Source organism: Caloenas nicobarica, chromosome 4 (genome assembly GCF_036013445.1).
Source record: "Caloenas nicobarica isolate bCalNic1 chromosome 4, bCalNic1.hap1, whole genome shotgun sequence".
In the NCBI taxonomy this organism is placed as follows: Eukaryota; Metazoa; Chordata; class Aves; order Columbiformes; family Columbidae; genus Caloenas; species Caloenas nicobarica.
In genome coordinates this window covers 43,363,497-43,376,810 of record NC_088248.1, presented here as the reverse complement: position 1 = coordinate 43,376,810, position 13,314 = coordinate 43,363,497, and positions in this window count along the sequence as shown.

Genomic DNA, 13,314 nt, shown 5'->3' with positions numbered 1-13,314 from the left:
GAGCAAGTAGTGACATGTTTTGACTTGTGCTCTCAGCCTTTAAGAGATTTCAAAAACCAATTATGTAACAGACTGCTTTTATAAAGGGGAGTGACATCTTTTAATAATAGCTTTTCATTTTTCAGCTTTTGCTATAATAATAACAGTAAATCTTTTGGCTACAATTAACTTGCACCTTTCTTAAATTATAAAAAACCCCTAGTATTAGAACAAAGCTTTGAAATTACTGGAACGGTACCTGCAGGCATTTTAAATACAGTAGTTAAAGAAACAATTTCCATTTCAGCTTTGTTCCCAACCTGGCATTCATGAATTATTTCCTAGATAAATTCTTGCTAATCATTACTTAATTGCAATAAAAACAGAACAAAACCTCAGCTGTGTACATCAGTATAAATCTATTTCCTTCAGTGAAGCTGTAGAATTTCAGCATCAATACAGTTGCTCGGTAGTACCATTGGGTTTGAATTAACACCTGCACATTTTTTGCCCTGGTGAGGCTGCATCTGAAGTACCTTGTCCAGTTCTGAGCTCTCCCTTTAAGAAAGGCAAAGAATTACTGGAGAAAGCCCAGCAGTGGGCTGCGAAGGTGATGAGGGGTCTGGAGCATCCTTCTTAAGAGGAAAGACTGAGAGAGCTGGGTCTGTTCATCCTCGAGAAGAGAAGGCTGAGAGGCAATCTTATTTATGCTTATAAATATCATAAGGGTGGGTGTCAAGAGGATGGGACCAGACTCCTTTCAGTGGTGCGCAGCAACAGGATGAGGGGCAGCGGACACAGGCTGAAACACAGGAAGTTCCATCTGAATATGAGGAGAAACTTCGTTGCTTTGAGAGTGCCAGAGCACTGGAACAGGCTGCCCAGAGAGGTTGTGGAGTCTCCTGGAGACATTCAAGACTCACCTGGATGCATTCTTGTGCAACCTCCTCTAGGTGAACCTGCTTTAGCAGGCGGGTTGGACTAGATGATCTCCAGAGGTCCCTTCCAACCCCAACCATTCTGTGATTCTGTGATTCTGTAATATTATTCTAGTATAATAAAAAATATTGTCAGGATGCAGATAAGTGTTAGGCTCAGAAGATATAAGTAAAAACTGGTATGCTTACAAGGAATCACATATAGCTTGAACAACAGATGAAAAAAATGAGCATCAGAAGCTGTGAAAAGACAAATGGCAATCACAAGGTGCCACAGTTACTTAGGGCACCAGTTATTCAGAATGAATCACATTTACTTATGGTTCTCATAGAATATGAAGGGCAGGATACGGATTCATGAACTATGCTATGTTAATGTCAAAACCCCTTCATATTGAAACTGCATACCCCTGGCTGCAAAAAGAATGCTGAGACTGTGTTCCAAACACTACTAGGTCATATAGCAATGTGGTTCCTGGGAAAATGTCAGGGGTCCCTAAGGATGCTCACTTCCAAATTATGTATTAGTCTCTTCTGCAAAGGAGAACCGAGTACTCAAATGAGATCTACAACAGGATACTTTCTGGCTGCAATTTCTGCTCTCCATTGATAAAGAAAGAGGTCAGACCATTAGCAGCTCTCAATGAAGGAAAGACTAAAGACAAAAGTGTACACATACATATATAATTTTAAAATACATTTTTGCACATGGACTCAAATTTAAAATATTTGCATATATTTGTACACTTATGTATACATATACAGGAAATAATCGGTGGACTATTCTTGTCAAAGGCAGGATTAAAGAATGTGATTCCTGAAATACTGGCCTGAGAGTGACAACATAAGGCATTTCACTGTGTGATTTTGAAATGGGTGATGGTAAAGGTTTGGAAAAACACTGGGGATTACACTATATTTTTTAAACCAATATTAGAAGAGAAAGTTTGCCCAGCAGTTGGAAACCGTCATGGCGGTATCAAAAAATGAGCTAGTCCTCAGTGATGTGGAGCAGTGAGAGAACAAAGGCAAAACAAGAATTATCTGCAATCTGAACTGAAATATTTGAAAATACAAGTAATTCTTCTGTCCTTATTTTCAACTGGTTTCAGGGCTGACAGCAGTGAGTCAAAGTTTTCAGTAAATTCCTCTACCACTTTTTGAGGAAAATGAATAGCTCTGTCTAAACCTTCTTCACTAAAGTTGTGCTAGGTTAAACAGTTTGGGATCTCTATTTTTGCAGTGCAGCCATACCCCTAGCTGTTTGGGAGCAACAAACAGATGGTTTGAAAGGGAGATTTATTAAGTGTCTAAGATCTAAATTAATTTTAGGTTGAGATTAGAGTCTAACAAGGTAATTTGGGATTGTCCTTTTGGCAGGTGTTCATTGCTAGTACTTTTCCCACAGAAACCAGTTCCTTAACAACCTAGAGTTACAGATGGAGTAAACGGAAGGCTCTGAAGAAAGCTGGGAATAATTTGTCGGTTTTCTACCAGTGAATAGTGAAGAAGATTCCCTTTGCTAATATCCACTTAAGCTTTACATGAGAGGGGAATGTTTACAAGTTATGTCACATTTTTTTGTTTTATACACAAGCAGATATAGGAGTCTGGAGCTCTATTAATAGGCTGGGGCAGGATGGGAGGCCAGGTAGTGGCTCACCCTGAAATTGCAATGATCAGAGAAAGAATGAATGACTTGCATTGTTTTAATAGCCCAATACAATTCCAAAATGGATTAAAGTTTCCAGATAGCTAAATCCACATGATCCTCTTCTGTTTTAATTTCATGATATGATAAAGAGAAGCCTTGCCACAGAGCAACATCAGTTTCACAGAAAGCATTACAAAAAGGGTCCAGTTTGCTGGCTTTGTGTCCTGGGCTGTGAGAAATGAAAGCTGATTACAATTTTTTTTTTCCCAAAGCTGTTAATTACTAGAAGTTTCTCCTCTCAGCAAACCAGAAGATTTAAAAAGGAAGACTGCTGAAAAATATACTTATGGGATTACAGTTCTGTTTAAAACATACATACAAATACTTTTTTAAACATATTTTAGTGTAGGTAATTAATTAATTAATTAGTAAAATTAAACCCACCAGCTTTTTTTTTTTTTCATATAGGCATGGCTATAGTCAGTACAGTTTAAAACTAATACAGATGGAAAAAGAAGAGGTTACAGGCATTTAGGAATTCAGTCTTCTTCTGATCAGACTGTATCATGAAAAAGTAAGCAAACAATAAATAAGTCCACAACTTCACGACGTTGGTATTTGCTCCTTTAGAAGAAACAAAAGGTTTTCTTGCTGTACAGACCTCAACTTCTACACTTAACTGAGATCTCCAAAGGGAACAAACACTCTTCTAGTATTTTCAGCATCTCAGGCTTAGTTTAGATTCAAAATTGATGTGACATGACAAAAATAAGTACACAAGGAGAAAAGGCAAAAGGTTGGGTTAAAGTAAATTCAAAAGCCGATGTCTTCTTGCATTATTTATTTCAGTCTGTCTGACAGAATAAGCAGTAGGACTAACAAACAAAGTCTAAGCTTAACATATCACAAGCACTGTCTAGTTTCTCCTTTTATACACCACTGGAAAATTTGGGGTTTGGATTAGAGTAAGATTCTGTTACCGATTAACATACATGTTATACACAGTTTTATAGATAACAGGGGATGTCAAAAACATCTCTTCTGCTATAGGCATTGGAGCTGAGGAATCCTTAGCAGTGGACACATCAGAAACTACATACAGGATAAGAACTTTCTCCTTTCAGGTCTTCTATTTATAACTTGGATTAGGGAGCCAGAAAGCTAGTGGAGTCTCTTCTGAGGTACTAAGATTACTTAAGACTTCTTGAAATAGTGAACTTCACTCGTGAATTGAATTTGAGCAGCAAACAAGGCAACAATTTCTTGAATTGTTTTGGTATTATGGTGAGAATCCTATGAGAAACTTCGCTATCCTCTCCAAAGTATACAAATGAGGAAGCACACCAGTGTTACCGAAGATGTGACTCATTAAATTGATCCCATGTCTCTGTTCCTTTTACACTTTTCCCACTTACTAGAACAGTAAAAGGTGGTGGGGGGGTTGTGTGGTGGGAATCCTTGCATCTGATGCACAGTTCAAATGAATAATACTTTAAAAGGACAGAGCTGCTACTGATTTAAAGTGTTGCAGAGAATTTCCAAGCAATGGAAACAATGGAGCTAATTCCCAAGGAAATTCCAAAGTTCTTGGGTGAATGAGGAAAGATTGATGAATACCTTTGCATAAAACCTTGAGAGTTTTGGCTTTCTATCATGCATAAAAATCTTAACATGTTTGTCATTTAAGTTCCTGCAATAATTTTTTCATCCTGATTTTAATTTCATTTGGCAATTTCACTGTTGCCACTTTTATTAACATTAGCTGTTGCTCTTCCTTGGAAGTATTCATTTCTATTCATCTCATAATGTCACCTGAAAAGCTGTCTTGCTTTTCTGGAGAGGGCAGGACTCCATGTTTATTCTTCAGCTTCACCTTTATACTCTAAACAGACTAACATGAAACCACTGACCTTAAGAGCATGTGTTTTATGCACTCTTAATTGTTGTTCACTATGATATATGTCATAACCTTCTCTCTAAGGACACTGAAGGGCATGAGGTGAAGTGCTGCATATATATTTACAAGTGTTTTATAAATTCGGTAACATAAACAGCAAATGATACTTTCAAAAGCAGAATAATACTGTTTCGTATGGAGTATGACATCTTTTTAAAATGTTATCCATCCTTTCTGATTAATTCGAGTAAGCTTAATTGATTACATGAAAATAAATATAAACCATTATTTTCAGATAAATATTGTGCATGTAGTAAACACAACTGTTGTTTACATCTTTTGTGTTTAGTTCTTGTTGTGGAAACACTGTTGTCCAATATGAGTATTTAATACTGATTTACCAAGGCTTAAACATTATCTTTCTACTTGGTCGATACAGAGATATCAACAGCAGTAAAATATATGGATATTATGTCATTTTAATGTCCCATCTAAAGCAAATGTGAGCAATATGTGGATCAGCCATGAACAAAATTTAATTGGTATGCTGCTGGGAACGTTCGTTACTGAAGTTAGCAATAAATTTTATATATATATATATATATATATTTATATTTATATTTATATATATATAAAAATGTACATTTACCCCATAAGTTTTGCAGCAAAGCATTTTCTCTCTCCCATTCAAATTGTGATGTTTCTTTAAATACTATATATATTAAAATGATAGTAATCCTGCAATGCTTTGATATAACAGAAATTATTGCATAAAAGTTTTGGTTTTGACAACATGCAAAATGCACAATCCTATATACTCCTATTTTCAACTTTTTTAGTGGCCATGATTTTTACATTACCTAGATAGAGGATTAACTCTACAGGATTGGACATGCCATACATTTTCAGAGCATTCCCCAAAAAACGTGTATGAAACTGACTTAAGAAATGAGTCGCACTTCCTTGTGAAGTGGACTGGGGGTTAATTCTGCTTCCAAATACTCACTACTAAGATTACAAGACAAGATGGCTTGTGAAACAGTATTAGCATAAAGTTAACCCAATAAAGACACAGGTCTAGAATCTTGTAGAAAATCCTTGATAAATAACTTTTCAGGTGACAGCTGTTAGATCAGATTAGTATTTTAAGAAGCAAGGTGTTTTAAATGGAAGACTGGAGAAATTAGATATATTTAAGTGGCTGAGAAGACTGAGCGGGAAGAGCGGGTTAGTGTGGTGAAGGTCAGAGGGCCAACAGAAGACTGTGGAGAGCGGTTGAGACAAAATTCTCACCTCCCAGTTTGCTCCCACTTTGACTCCTCCATTATCCTGACTTCAGCTCTATTCCAGATACAGGTGAAAGGGTAGTGTATATACAATCAATTGCATGTGCCATACTTCAAAACTGAAGAACCATCAAGACACAAGAGAAATCTCATAAAATCTTCCCAGTATAGTAGGTTTAGTGGATTTCTTACAGAGGATAGAAAACCTATTTGCTCCAAAAGTCCTTCCAAAGAACATGATTTAGAAGAGGAATATCAAACAATGGCAAGGACACTGATAGCTCAGAGGAAAATATTTCTCTTTTTTCCACCACCTACAATGAAGGCAGCTAATGGAGGAATCTAACATGATAGAAGGAATATTACTCTTCTGAATGGTTAGAAAAATGGAAAACAGTAGAGAGTGGGAATGGCATTCTAAAAGTCTGAGTACATTTCTTATTGAGGTTTTTTACTATTTGTATGGAAATTAGTGAAGGCTATTTAAAATACACTCTTCTATTAAAGATGAGTGAAGAATAAACAAGCCTACATAAGTTATTTTAACTATTTCATATTTCTTCTCTCTTTTATGACTCTATTTGTAGTCCAAAGAGATATTCAAGAGTCACATTTTATATTCTGAGGGCAATAAGAACTATAACACAACAGCTGTTTTTAGCAGCGTGATGGCTAACTAGAGATAACTGTAAGATCTGTTATAATATCTCTGATTAGTTATAGTAAATCACATGACTGATACATGCAGTAACAGTAGAATGAAATACCAGTGCTTTTGATCAAAGAAGCATTGAATTAAAGAGACAAAATCTACATTGTTTATAAGAAACAGGGCTTGGAAAAAAGAGACTTTGAAGTCCAGTAGAAGGGCACCTTCTATTTCAGACTGGGAAGAATTTTCCTGCAATGCCTTCCCCTACCATGGAGCACTGCTGTCATGGAGATTTTCCTGACAATCTGGCAGCAGAAAGCCCAAGGTGATCACAGCTCCCAGAACAGCCATGCTGCCATGAAAAGAATGGCAATAAGACACAGAAATTCCCCATGTATTAAGGGGAGTTTCAGCATTCCATGAAGTGTAAGTGTTCCCTCAGGATCTTAGTTTCAGATGTGCTCCCATGACACTTCCAGACAGTTTTGCTCCTAATCTTTGATCTTTGGGAAACAAATGCCCATTTATCCTTACATTGCTTTTAACACAAGCCAAACGAAAGCAAAATCCAAATGCATGTGTTTATTTACACCATGTAAAATGGGTAAAAGCAAATGTTTACCTACAGTGATGGAAGAAGGTTACACTTTACAACACTTATTTTAGGATCAGGTATTTCTTGCCCCAGTATTTGGCCAACTTGCTGAATTCCTGACTCACACTCTCAAAGACTATATTTTCCAGTACATTGCCCATTTCTGGTAACATTTCTTGCAAGAGATTAGGTGCAGTGGCCAACTCTTTCATAGACTCCTTTTTGTTTCCTTCAAACCTGAGGCAGTTAGACTCATGTGGTCTCCTCAAACCTTATTCCTTCCTTAGGCATCTAGAGGTAGTCTCTGCACCTCACTGTTAATAATCATCTTCTCTCTGGAGGTGTAAGTGTAGAAGATGAGGTGCCATTTACAGTAATCAGCTATTAAAGATTCCTTGACTCTGAACAGCACAATTTCATTTTGTATACACTTCAGTATGAAGCACCTCTGTCCACTGAGCCATAGTTCACATTACCTTGTAAACTAATTTGATACAAAATAATGAATAAAAATATGTGAATGGAACAAATTTTATGAATGATGCTTGTCACTCACTTATGACAAGACAATTTTGGGCTGAAAATCCAACTGTGCTGAAAAATACCTATAGTACCATCCTATTCTCTGAAATATATTCTAAATTATTAATTTATTTCACTATTGATTTGACTACAGGAATTGAAATTCAGGAAAAGAGCAATACAATAGGATTTGCACAGATGAATACAGGTCAGATTACCGTTCTGAGGAATTTTTCAAACACAATGGAAGGCTTCTTATTAAGTACCGTAGAAGATCTAGTGAACCGAAACCTGACCATAAGATAGCTGATAAGGAACTGAAGAACAAGACTGGTAATGCATGCCTTTTAAAGGTTCTGTAATAATTTTTCAGGTTTTTTTTTCCTTCAACTTCTATTAAGATCCTTTATCAGAATATTCTAGATTCATAAACTTTGTTTCTCTAGTATTCACTGGCACAAATCCAGAAAGATAATTTCTTTAAAATTATTTAATTGCTGCTATACAAATTATGGCATACATAGAAATATTTTACCTGTCTATAAGTAGGCAGAATCTGTTGCCAAAGAGACATTGAACACCCTACCATAATGCTACATAATGTAGACAATTCAAATACAAATGTATGTGAGAATGATAACATTAATCTAATTGGGCTAAGGAAGTAATACAAATGATGAAAAGCTTTTTTAGACACTAATAAATGTGCATATTTCACCTAATACAATTAACTACAAAGCTAAACTGGATATGCATAAAATCCTTAGAATATGATTTGGCTAATTTACATTTTATGGTATAGTTCTGCATTTCAAGCCTTAAATATAATTCTGGAGTCATTCTCCATAGTGCATTTTCAATAAAATAAGTCCTGTATTTAGTATCACTTCAGTCTAACAGACTGAATAAATAAGCATGTTTTCACAGACTACTTTGCAAGTGAAACATTCCTCTGTGTCCCAAGACAGTACAGAAATGCACATTAACTAAGCTACTGATGAAGAAGTGAGAAACCAGAAGGAAACGACACATTCTCTAATGCTTTTTATCTGCTGCAGATGTCAATGTTATCATCAGCAGGCTCAGATGCCTGACTAGATGCAAGTGATGGGCCCTGAATCAATACAGTGCCATATACTTTACAAAGAGATTGCAATTACTGACTTGCAAAGCACTCTCAAAAATTTTCAATATTAGGTCAATATACTAAAGGCCTCTGTTTTGATCTATGTTGTGTTAGTTCAAATGAAGGAATACATTCTAAGCTGCTTCTTCGGACAAGTTACTAAGTACATGCAGAGATTATTGTAATAAAATGATGCACAAGAGCAGGAAGTGCAACAGCACACACACAAAGGAGTCTTTTATATTTATAAGAAATTTTTAAAAATCAAAACCTTTTCAATGAAGCAAATGCTATTTTTTTAATTATTGTTTCACACTTCTTTGTCATGTCTAGGTGAACTTTTACAATTTCAGTTATTTTTAACTAGCGAGGGCAGGTTGTAGATGAACAATGAGTCTTCAAAAATACAGTATACATATTATGTATATAAAAGGATATATAGAGACATACATATAGTATGTACACTTATAAAAATGTGTAACTATTACAAACACATAGGCTTTGAAAATAAATGTAATAGCTAAAACAGTAATTCCAGGAGAAAAATCCAACTATTTGGGGTTTATGGTATTTCAAATGAAAAACTCCATGATGACTGCAATAATTCCTCTATTGACATACACTTATTCTGTACATTATTAAGAACAATTTTTCTCATTTTTTTTGTTATCACCAAGAGAGAAGGCTGTTTCAATATGAGTACAGGATTCAGCACCTTTTTTAGTATGGAATTCAGCCACTTTCCAAGTTCAAATACCAAGCAGACCCTTGGCCAGTTTGTCTTGCGTCACAGCCCCAGTCAATGGTGCTCTGCCAGCTTCACCACTGAGAATCTGCATTGAACTTACATATGTGTTTTCACTGAATGAAAAAAAGGTTCAAAATTGTGACATATCCTACTAAACTATCCTAAATGAATAGTGCCACCTGCTGAAGCCCCAACTCAATGAATACTTCACTGTAAACATAAGTTTTGAATTAAGCTACTCTAAGTGTTTTACTGATTTAATGCCAGAATTTCAATTATCACTCCCAGAAGCACTGTCATGTTTGAAAGAAACTTCCCTTCCAAGTGACAGTTTTGCTTTTCCCTCTTAGCTTCATAGCACTAAAGCTGCCTCACAGACTAGTAGTGAAAATCAGAAAATCCAATCTATTTCCTATTATGTGATTCCTTCTTTGAGCAAAACCACTGTGGATATCTGCAATTTATATACGGCTATGTTGCTAATATACAACTTCAGCTGTCATAAAACATTCAGATATCAGAAGAAAAATACTAACTGCCATTTGAGCAAGCTGGTCTCACCAACAACTAACAGACATTTGCATACAGTATCAGTCTCTAATGCACTGTTAAAATGCCTTCTGTGTCTATTAATCTCATTTTTAAATAAATTAGAAGGAAGCTGTTGGGGGCAAGAATAGATCTATTCTCCAGTGTAACCAAACTCTCTGGCCATCCACACATGCCTATAATAATTTCTTTTGGTTTTGGTCATTTTAAAGGAATAGATGGACATTTATCTTTTCAGCATGGTGCAAAGTGAAGGCTATACATGCTGAAAATGAGACTTCTGTTATCTCTTCCTTGATGATGTATATTGAGTATTAGCTATTTATGAAGCAAAAATTATTTGTGGAAGTAACATAAGAAGAAAGTTTGGGTTTGATGGCCATATGATGGATGAATGTAGAAAAGATAGCTTCCCTTGTAGCCACAAAACTGAGTGCAAATTGAAATCCAACTATTTGCATCTCTAAATAGTCATCAGAAAAACATTAGATAGCCAACATCTTCCTGCATATGTATTTCAATTCTTCACAGAAAACTCAGAACTATGTTAACAAAATCTCTATAGAAAGAGAGTTCAGGAAGAATAAATATAGATTAAACATTAGAAATGTTTTGCTAAATTGATTTCTTTCACTCAATCTTTGGAACTCATAACGAATACAAAATACCATCATCAAGCCGATTCATGTTATTGAAGTTCGGAAAATTCATAGACAAACATGAGAGTTTGACAGGGCAACAACCATTGCTCTAGTGAAATTTCCTATAAGAAAACTAATTTAGCTTGTCTACTGTGTGAGTATACATGGATCCACTAGGACAATGTTGGTGTTAAAGAGCAGAAAACTACAAGTATCAACCAAAGAAATAAAGCAAAAAGATTTCAGCTTCAGGTTTTAACTGCAAGAATTATTGTGAAATTTCTCAGTAACAGTAAGATCAGATCCACAAAAAGACTCACGGATACAACTATTGCATTAAGCTTCTGAAGAATTGCTGAATCAGGAATTCAATGTTCATTTGTAATTGATGTCCTGCAATTCTCTTGAAAAAATGTTTTGTGGACTGCAGAACAAAAAAGTTGATTTAAAAAATGTGGTAGGCAATCTTCAGAAAAGCTGTATTTTTCAGGACTGCAATATCCATGAAACAATTAAAAAAAGAAGTCTACACAGTATTGGGAGGGAGTAGAACTCTGGAATTTTACACATCAGGGTAAAACAAATAGGTCTAAACCAGCAAGAAACCTCCTGCTTCCAGCAGCAGTATTATGAACTCTATGAACAAAAGGCAACATTTTAATCAATGAAACGGTACCTTACAAGAAGATATGTAGTTTTACCTGTGAGATACAGAATGAAAGGATAAAAATAATAAAAAATGGATGGATGAATGGGTGGAGATATCATGTAAAAATATTATCTCTGTCATGATTTTTTTTTTTAAGTTTAGCTTTATATATTACTGCCAAAAATTTCATAGTAGTTCTTCTCTAAAAGTATAAAGGTGAAGATCACAAAAATAACTTCTAGGTCTAAATATGTCTAAAAATAACTTCTATGCCCTCTAACTTGTCAAGGAGTTACAAAGCTCATTCTCATGCTTGAGAAATGATGATTTAAAACCAGAAAATTATTTTTATAAAAGTGCATGCCACATGTTGATGTACATTCTTTTCCATTTTTGTTGTGTATTTGCACCAACATTCAGTGTTTACAACATCATTGAAAAAAATCTGGTGAGAACTACTATGTTTAAGAAATGGACAATTAATTCATCCTCCAACCAAAACTTTCTTTGACAAACCCAAAACCTAAAAATGTCTATAATCGACATGAGGCATTTCAAATAAGAAAATATGAGTAAATCAAACTACCAAACATAAAAATGGAAAAATAATTTTACAGATATGTATTTGAAAAAATAATCTAACTCTCTGACAGCATTTGTGAAAACAAACTAAATATTATTCACTGAGAAATATTTCTACAAAGCTAATGAGGTAATTTTTTGCATTTTGATTTTATACTTCTGTGACTTACTACTATGTTTGAATTGATTGTGGAGAAAACTTAGCAGACGGCTTATATTTCCAGCTAACATGTTTACTGTGATGCTGGTTTGTACACAGCATTCAGAAAAGCAGAATTCAATAGACCTAGTGAAGAGAAGGTGTAAAACTCCACGAGAACTTCTGCTCTCCCGTAACATTTTTGTCACAGCATGTACCCTTATTGATTGTGCAACCATTAGTGAAAATCAAAATACATTTCTTTGGGTCTTCACAATTGTCAACTGTATGTTGAGTCAATGGCCCAGAAATGATACATAATTATGCTGCCCAGCAAGAACTTGCAAAAAAAGGTTGAAAATTAGAACAGAACAGAACAGAACAGAACAGAACAGAACAGAACAGAACAGAACCGAATCGAATAGAACAGAACAGAACAGAACAGAACAGAATAGAATAGAATAGAATAGAATAGAATAGAATAGAATAGAATAGAATAGAATAGAATAGAATAGAATAGAATAGAATAGAATAGAATAGAATAGAATAGAATAGAATGTTAAACACATAAGTGTTGGATGTAATTCAATTTTGTTGTTCTCATAACTTATAACATTAATTTTGTACTCTGTTAAAAATTTACCACATAAGGGGGGGATGAAATTACTGGAAAGAAAGCAGTATGTTTAAGAAAATACAAACCACAAAACCAAAGCGAAAAGATAAAGCCCTCGGTGCACATCAGTCATCTAAAATTCTATTAAATGAAAGTACCTATATCTCCCTACTTCCTCAGCCAAGAAATAAATGTTACATAAACTTGAAATATTCAGGTGTATCTGAGAATAAGCTCTGTAGTATTTGCATATAGTTTTACAGTGTACATAGTGTCACAGATGAACCATACAGATTTTTAAGTATATTGCTACTGTACAGAAACAGTTTTGTAGGCAAAGACAAAAAAATATGAACTGTACTTTTTCACAAAATACAGTAAGATAATTTATTGAACTACTCACACTGGGAAAAAAGAAAAAAAAAGAAAAAGCATTCAAGAGAGAATGGAATTTGAGAGATGACTTCATAAAAGTATTAATAGGTGACATGACGGATATTGGAAAGATATAATTATCAGTCTTGATAATAAAGTTTGACATACTGATAAAACCTGCTGATTCATATTTCAATTCAAAACTAATGGATCTGATAAAGCATCTGATAATGTCTGTATGGAGTGGAATGGATATGAGGATGATAGGAATCATCCTGATGTGTTCAATGTATTTGAAATTTCATTATCAGAGATACTAAAATAGCTTATATACAATCAAGATAGACTCTAATTTTGCTCAGAGTA